Genomic DNA, 7,818 nt, shown 5'->3' with positions numbered 1-7,818 from the left:
ATGCAAGCATGAACAAACAGCAAGGAAAGGGCAGAGCTGACAGCGGTTAAGAGCTTGGCTGCTAACCAAAAGGTCAGCAGTTTGAATCCACCAGCCGCTCCTTGGAAACCCTATGGGGCAGCTCCACTCTTCCTACGAGTCGGAATTGACTTGACGGCAATGGGTTTGGTGTTTTTTTTTTGTTTAAGTAAGTTCATGTTTAGCCATTTAAGTTAAAACAGTAACTAACAATCTAATCATCTAATTATTGGACACAATGCTTAGAAATTATTATGAAGGCTTTTTGATATGTGAATTTACACCGACAACAATAAAAATTGAACTTCATGCCAAGGCAGTATTCAGTCCTGAAGCATTAGCTATTGATAGCATGAAATCATTGTGATTAGCAGAATATTTAAAACTAGTTTTATTTCACTTAATTTCATCCTTTAAAGTTTCTACCTTTGTTACATGTATAAAATATACAAATAAAGACATATGTTTTGGGAAATTTTTTAAGGTATTAAAAAAGGAATTTGTTTACTGAAGGCAAGAGGATGCAAACAATTTAAAAATCAAAGGCTTATCTGGCATTTAATTGACTTTCTTTTCTCTACTGGTCAAATGGGAGTTGGATTTTCTGTGTACATATTCTAAAGGGCCCCAATCTACTCACGAAATTCTTATACAGGGGGAAGCTCTGGGGCAGACTCTTTAAGCAACGCTTTGGGATAACTCTGGTCAGGGTGGGCGTGATTCCTCGATTCTGCCTACTTCTTTCCCTTCTGCTTCATGTGTACTACAAAATAGTTGTTGAACACGATGGTGAGCTCAGCAATCAGCCCACTTTGCCATCTCGGCACTGGTCCAGGTCCTTCATTATTTTGTCCACAGCCAGAAGATCTTTTTGGTTTTCCAAAAATCCAGGGAACTCCTTTTCCATGCGCACTCTCAGGCTCTCCTTTGTTAAGTAGCCTTTATCCCCAGCAAATCTGTGAAACGCGAACATCATCATTTCCATGGGCTGTTCCATTTGAGATGGCATTTTGGTGAGGTCTGTTGAAGCCTTGGCCGGGAGGTGTGGCGTGGATGCTCATCGAGCTGGGACACAAGGCCAGCGAGGCGAGAGCCACAGGCAGGCCTGTTTTGGAAATTCTTGCTAAAAATTTATTGATGGGGCTGTAGTTAGTTGCCATGGAGTTGATTCCTCCTCATAGCGACCCCATGTGTGCAGAGTAAAACTGCTTCATAGGTTTTCAAGGCTGTGACCTTTCAGACGCAGATCTGCAAACCTGCCTTCCCAGGTGCCTCTAGGTTTGAATTGCCAACATTTTGGCTAGTTGTGCTGTCTGTGAAAATGTGTTGTAAAGAGATCCTGCAGTGATTCTCAAGGGGGGTGCTCTATAATGCTTAGATGTGTTTATTAACTTAGATGTTCGAAATTACAAAATTATTTTGCCTTTTTATGTATTTTTCCAAAAGTTGGGTTATGCTGTTTTCCCCGTTCTTGCACGATTATTTAATTTTGTGGTGCTCCTTTTACTAATACCTTGTGGGATATTGCAGTAATACTTTCTGTTTTGACAATTGGTTGAAAATTATACAAATACTTGAAAATAATTGGAAAACCTTCCCTCGGTGCCTGCTGAATGTTGCAAAATGAAAACAATAGTGCTGAAATCACTGCTCTAGATACATCCGGGTTATGTTAATGAGTTCCGGTGTTCAGTTAGGGCGTCTACTTCGTCCAAAAACCCAGAGGCCTTACTCTAGAGGGTCTCTAGGAGCTTTCTAATGCCAGGCTTGAGTTGTACAAGTGTGTTCAAGAAGTTCTGTAGATTCCACTCATAAGTGCCTAGCCTTAAGCTGTAATGATGTTTGTTTTGAGAGGAAGGGCTCTTCTTTTTTTTTTTTTTAGAATTAACGTATGAAATTGAGATTAAAAAAAACATTCCTTATTAAGAAAGAAAAACATTTTTAAAACACAAATTTTAAAGAAGTCTTTAAAAATCACCACATAAGTTGACTTTAAAAACCAATATTTATTACATCTTACTAAATATATTAAATTTTTAAAGTAAAACTTGTTCATCACAGTAAATTTGGAACAAACAGAACAGTGGAAAGAAGATAAAAAAGATCGCCCATAGTTCTAAAACCCAAAGAAATTAGAATTATCCGAGTATATTGACTTCTATCTTTTTTCTAGGTAAAGAGTTTTAAAATAACATGTAAATAAAGCCATATTGTTTTTCTTTTCTTTTTCTTTTTTTGGTCTTTTTTGACAGTGTTCTGTTTAAAAAGAAAAAAAAGATACTTTGCAAAGCATTCACTGTGATCCTGCCCATTTTATACTCCTTCTCTGGCTCAAATGAGAAAATAATGAGGAGAAAGAAGGTGACAGGTCATCTGCTGGAAAATCATGTTGAATTCTGCTGTTTATTTATTTGTCTGTATCTACATAATAAATAAACAGAATGTTTAAAATTAGTTTTATTTTATCCTTTAAACTTTCTACATATATATGTCTTTATATATATGAAAGTTGTATTGATTTATTTAATATATATACACATTTAATATATTTTATATGGATATCCAAGAACCAAACCCATTGCCACTGAGTTGATTCCGACTCATAGTGACCCTATAGCACACAGTAGAACTGCCCCACAGGGTTGCCAAGAAGCTGCTGGTGGATTCAAACTGCCAACCTTGTGGTTAGCAGCCTGAGCTCTTAACCACTCACTGCTACTCCAGGGTTCAATATATGTAAATATATGATATAAATCAATACACACACAAACACATGTATTAAAGGGATTTGGCATGATTATCAATTTAGCTATGTATAAGGATTTAATATATATTTAAATATAATGTATTAAATAATATTTTAAATACACACATCTACATATATTCTATTAAGGCTTCCCTGTTCTGTCCCCTCTCCTGAATTTCCCCAGTGGTGTTGACTATGAAGCTGCCTAGCCTGATATTACAAAAAAGGGAAGAGATAGCAAGTTGTGCACTGGTCTAAGAAGGATGTGTCTGAAAAATACAACTCCTTTAATTATGTATGAAGACATAATATGCTTTATAAATAAACATATTTTACTATTTAATTTGAACACAGTATCAATTGTCTCATATGCTTGGGAAAGCTGACAATAAGGAAAACCGAAGAAGAACTGATGTCATTCAATTATGGTGTTAGTAAAGAATATTGAATATACCATGAACGGCCAGAAGAATGAACAGATCTGTCTTGGAAGAAGTACAGCCAGAATGCCCCTTAGAAGAGAAGATGGCAAGACTTCGTTTCATGCGCTTGGGACATGTTAACAGGAGGGACCAGTCCCTGCAGGAGGGTATCAGGCTTGATAAAGTAGAAGTTCAGCAAAAGAGAGGAAGAGCATCAACTAGATGGACTGACACAGTGGCTGCAACAATGGGCTCAAGCATAGCAACAATTGTGAGTATGGTGCAGGACTGGGCAGTGTTCATTCTGTTGTTCATAGGGTTGCTATGAGTTGGAACTGACTTGACAGCACCTACCAACAACAACAGTCATTGAACATAGTGTGGATTTTATTTTGTTGGCATTTTTAATTTATGTACCTCACCCCTTTTGTCCCTCATGGTTTTTTCTAGCTACCCTAGAGGACAGCACAATGGGGAGGATGAATTTAGAAATGTTGAATTTATTTGCTGTAGGTTTGTCAACCATGGATAGGTAACTTCTCAACATTCAGGAATCCACTGCTCTTCACAGGTCGATATCCTTAACCCTCTTCAAGGGAGAAGTCAACATCCCCACAGCTATATTTTCTAACTAGACTATCCTTGAAAGAGGAGGGTTAGGTTTAATATTTTACTTTGTCTTCTCAAGCTACCCTTTAAAATCTTCTGTTCATCTCCTTTACTTCATCATTTCTTCCTTTTGCTTTAGCTACTCTATGTTCAAGAGCAAGTTTCAGAGTCTCGTCTGACATCCGTTTTGGTTTTTTCTTTCTTTTCTATCTTTTTAATGATCTTTTGCTTTATTCATGTATGATGTCCTTGATGTCATCCCACAACTCATCTGGTCTTCTGTCATTAGTGTTCAGTGTTTCAAATATGTTTTTGAGATGGTCTCTAAATTCACATGGCATATACTCAAGGTTGTACTTTGACTCTCATGGACTTTTAAAATTTTATTCAGCTCCAAAAAAAAGAAAAATTGTCAGTTTCTGAGATGGAGAATACCATGGAAGGAGTAGTTTTGGGTGGTAAAACTAAAAGTTGGACATGAATATCTAATATAATAAAAAAGATATAACTTCAAGGAGCAGATGACAATTTAATAGTCTTAGCGTGGATTGTAATACACTTCTCCCAGTCATGGGTTGATCCAGTAGATGACAATTGGGGTATAAAAAACTGGAACAGCACAAGTAAGAAATTTAATTTAATGGACACGTATAGACTGCTGCATGCCATGGTTTCTTTTAAAACATGCGTGGAGGATCTCCAAAAACTGTTCATATACTGGACCGTAAAACAAGTCTCAACAAATTTCGTTTTGTCTACAGACCATATACTTTAATCACAATACAATCAAGGAAAAATTCTATAAATTCTATAAAGGATAACTTAAAAGAAAGACAGCAGACTGGGAAGAAAGGTTTTAGAGAAGTGAAATAACAACTAAGTATATTTTTTTACAAGTTGCAGCTATATCTGGACAACATCAATGTCTTTTATTATTCTTGTGAGATAGTGTTTACATCTTGCCTGGTTCCTGATCAAAAGTTTCCTCTTCAGGAACTTCCCAGAGTTCCCTGCTAACTTGGGCAAATTACTTAAGCATGATTCATTCCTGGAATCTCTAAATCTCAGAATATTCTTTTCTTCTTCTTTTTTTAAAAATAAATTTTATTTTTTTAGAGCAATTTTAAGTTTACAGAAAAATCATAGTGCAGTGAATTTCCATATGCTCTGTCTCCTCCTTGTACACTGTTTCACCTATTATTAACATCTTGCATTAGTGTGGTACAATTGATGAACCAATACTGATACATTATTATTAACTAAAGTCCGTATTTTTCATCAGGGTTCACTCTTTGTGTTGTACATTTCTATGGGTTTTGACAATTACATAATGTCATGTGTACACCATTATAGTATCATATGGAATAATTTTACTCCTCTAAATATGCCCTACTGTGTGATCAACTGTGTGGATCATAACAAATTATGGATAACATTGCAAAGGATGGGAATTTCAAAACACTTAATTGTGCTCTTGAGGAACCTGTACATAGATCAAGCACAGCTGTTAGAACAGAGCAAAGGGATACTTTAAGGTTTAAAGTCAAGAAAGGTCTGCATCAGGGTTGTATCCTTTCACCATACTTATTCAATCTGTACGCTGAACAAATAATCTCAGAAGCTGGACTATCTGAAGAAGAATGCCGCATGAGGATTGGAGAAAGACTCATTAACAATCTATGATATGCAGATGACACAAACTTGCTTTGCTGAAAATGAAGAGGACTTGAAGCACTTACTGATGGAGGTCAAAGTATGGATTACACCTCAACATAAAGAAAAAAAAAATCTTCACAACTAGACCAATATGCAACTTCATGATAAACAGAGAAAAGATTGAAGTTGTCAAGGATTTCATTTTACTTGAATCCATAATCAATGCCCATGGAAATAGCAGTCAAGAAATCAAAGGCTGCATTGCGTTGGGCAATCTGCTGCACAAAACCTCTGAAAAGTGTTAAAAAGCAAAGACGTCATCTTGAGGACTAAAGTGCGCCTGACCAAAGCCATGGTGTTTTCAATCACCTCATATGCATGTGAAAGCTGGACAATGAGTAAGGAAGACCGAAGAACTGCTTTCTTTGAATTGTGGTGTTGGCGAAGAATATTGAATATACCATGGACTGCCAGAAGAACAAACAAATCTGTCTTGGAAGAAGTACAGCCAGAATGCTCCTTAGAAGCAAGGATGGTGAGACTTTGTCTCACGTACTTGGGACATGTTATCAGGTGGAACCAGTCGCTGGAGAAGGAAATTATGCTGGGTAGAGTAGAGGGTCAGAGAAAAAGAGGAAGACCCTCAATGAGATGGATTGACACAGTAGCTGCAACAATGGGCTCAAGCATAACAATGATTGTGAGGATGGTGCAGGACTGGGCAGTGTTTTGTTCTGTTGTACATGGGGTCGCTATGAGTTGGAACTGATTTGACGGTACCTAACAACAACAACAAAAATGCCCTGTGCTTCACCTATTCATCCCTTCATCCCTCCCCCTGGGAACTTGGCAACCACTGATTTTTTACTGTATCTGTAGTTTTGCCTTTTCCAGAATGTCATGTAGTTGGAACCTTAGGGCTTTTTCAGACTGGTTTCTCTCACTTGGCAATATGCATTTAGGGTTCCTCCATGTTTTTTCATAGCTTGATAGATCATTTCTTTTCATCACTGAATAATATTCCATTGTATAGATATACCACAGTTTATCCATTCATCTATTGAGGGATATCTTGGTTACTTCCAACTTTTGACAGTTATGAATAAAGCTTCTGTAAACATTTGTGAACAGGTTTTTATGTGGGCATACGTTTTGATCTCATCTAAACACCGACAAGCCTGATTGCTGGATTGTATGCTTAGCTTTGTAAGAAATTTCCAGATTGTCTTCCAAAGTGGCTGCAGTTTTACCAGCAATGAATGAGAGTTCCTGTTGTTCCATATCCTCATCAGCATTTGGTGTTGTCAATACTTTGGTATATATACCTTATTGTTTTTTGATTTGCAATTCCCTAATGACACATGATGTTGAGCATCTTTTCATATGCTTAGTTGCCATCTGTATATCTTCTTTGGTGAGATGTCTAGGTCTTTTGCTCACTTTTTAATTGGTGTATTTGCTTTCTTATTGTTGAATTTTAAGAGTTCTTTGTATATTTTGGATACAAGTTCTTTATCAGATATATGTTTTGCGAATATTTTCTCCTAGTGTATGAGTTGTATTTTAATTCTCTTAACAGTGTCTTTCAGACATCAGAAGTTTTTAATTTTAATGAATTCTAAGTTACCATTTTTTTTCTTTTATCATTCATGCTTTTAGTGTTATAGCTAAAAAGGTATTGCCAAACTCAAGGTCCCACAGAGCGGTTGCTGGGTTGAAACTGCCAACCTTTTGGTTAGCAGCTAAGTCCTTTAACCACTGCATCACTAGGGCTCCTTAACCCAAAGTCCCCTAGATTTTCTCCTATGTTATCTTCTAGATGTTGTTTAATTAGTGTTGCACTTTACATTTAGGTCTATGATCTACTTTGAGTTACTATAAAAGTAATACATGCTGAATTATAGAAAATTTGAAAAAGATAAAAGAATTGAAGAAGAAAATAAATGCCACTTATATATAATCCTATTACTCAGGGGTAGCCTTTGTTAATATTTAGATACATTTCCTTCCTGAAATTTGTATGCATATAAATAATTAAGTGAATAGATTTTTTTAGAAAGTGAATTAGATTATTCTCTATATACAGACATTTATCCTTCCTTTTTCTTTATAATAAATGAACATTGCTCCAAACCACCATGAAAATCTTTGTAAACACAATTTTAAATGATTGCATAATATTCCAGTATATATGCGGCCTTTAAGCTTAGTATTTTATTATTAGGGTTTTTTTTGTGTTATTCTTTTCCTGGATGTCTCATATTCTTACTGATAAAACAGTGACATTTGCTTGTATGATTGACTTCTTGATAACAGTTACATTTTCTAAAGTCAACGTCTCACCTTGTTAATTACTTTCTTTCTTTT

General features: G+C 36.0%; 1 pseudogene; it reads right to left on the bottom strand.

The window, feature by feature from the left end:
* Nucleotides 1-752: 752 nt before the first annotated feature.
* LOC101345390 (protein S100-A10 pseudogene) lies at nt 753-1,027 on the bottom strand (annotated as a pseudogene).
* Between the last annotated feature and the right edge of the window lie 6,791 nt (nt 1,028-7,818).

This window comes from Trichechus manatus, unplaced genomic scaffold, assembly GCF_000243295.1.
Source record: "Trichechus manatus latirostris isolate Lorelei unplaced genomic scaffold, TriManLat1.0 scaffold00107, whole genome shotgun sequence".
Lineage (NCBI taxonomy): Eukaryota > Metazoa > Chordata > Mammalia > Sirenia > Trichechidae > Trichechus > Trichechus manatus.
The sequence above is the reverse complement of the archived record's forward strand: the minus strand, read 5'-3'. Positions and strand labels throughout refer to the sequence as shown.